Source organism: Octodon degus, unplaced genomic scaffold (assembly GCF_000260255.1).
Source record: "Octodon degus isolate 3935 unplaced genomic scaffold, OctDeg1.0 scaffold00118, whole genome shotgun sequence".
NCBI lineage: Eukaryota > Metazoa > Chordata > Mammalia > Rodentia > Octodontidae > Octodon > Octodon degus.
In genome coordinates, this window is record NW_004524694.1 from 6,805,611 (window position 1) to 6,806,648 (window position 1,038).

Here is a 1,038-nt window from a genome sequence, read left to right on the forward strand (position 1 = left end):
GAATAAGCACTTGGCCTGCATTCAATCCCGGGTTTCACACAAAAAAAATAATAGTAATAAAAAAATAAAAATAAAAATTTTCTAGAGTCCTAGAAAGAGCAGAACGTATGTGGTAAACCAATCTGATGAAATATTGATTGCAAATTCTGGGTGGGAGACATATGAAGTGGTCACTGTTAATTATTCTTTCAATTGAAGCAATTCATAATAAAATTCTAAGGAGTTGGGAATAAATGCACTAAGCTTAGGAAAGCAGCCCTAAGCACATTCTAGTGGGCATTCTACACCCACAGTGCCTTCCATGGACTGCAAGGGCAAATGGAGCATGACTGAACCTGGAATCCACTCCCAGCACAGAGTGGCAAGATTTGATTGAATGAAAGTATATTTTCCCCCTAACCAATCCTTTTTTATATTTACGTTTGATATCAACACCAGGACTTCTACAGCACATAATGTTGTCTTCATAAACTGGAGGCCAATTTTTGCCCCTAAATACTTGGTATAGCCTGTCTTTCCAGAGACCATAATTAAGATTCTAAATAGGTTACTAAAATCACATCATATATGCAGCACGCAGTAAAAAATATGCAATATGATATACAATAAGTTTACCAAAACATGCAGCAATAATATGTTATTTAAAATTTAGTTTATTTATCTATTTTCAAACTACTTATTATTTTATTGAGACCAATTCAAATCAGTTCAGAAACTATTTAAATCTTTATTTGATTATTTAATAGCATTAACACATGATATTTGATGTATTCACTATTTTCTTGTTTACATTATAGTTTTATGGTATGTTCAAGTAAGTTTGCTCTTGTAAAGAAATTACAGTGTTTGCTACTGGGTTTGCCAGAATACCTATTAACAAATATACCTGATAAGGAAAAAAAGAAAAAATACTAACACGAACTTTTAACAATACCTCGACGTCCATCAAATGCTGACTTTCTTTATACCAAAACTAATTTCAAATTTATTGGCAAAACAATAGTGATTTAAGTGATTTAAGTGACTGAGGTATATAGA

General features: G+C 31.9%; 1 protein-coding gene across 1 annotated transcript in view; it reads right to left on the minus strand.

Moving 5' to 3' along the window:
* Csmd3 (CUB and Sushi multiple domains 3) overlaps positions 1–1,038 on the minus strand; it is a 1,279,636-nt gene that overhangs the window by 65,898 nt on the left and 1,212,700 nt on the right. The window lies entirely within an intron of this gene.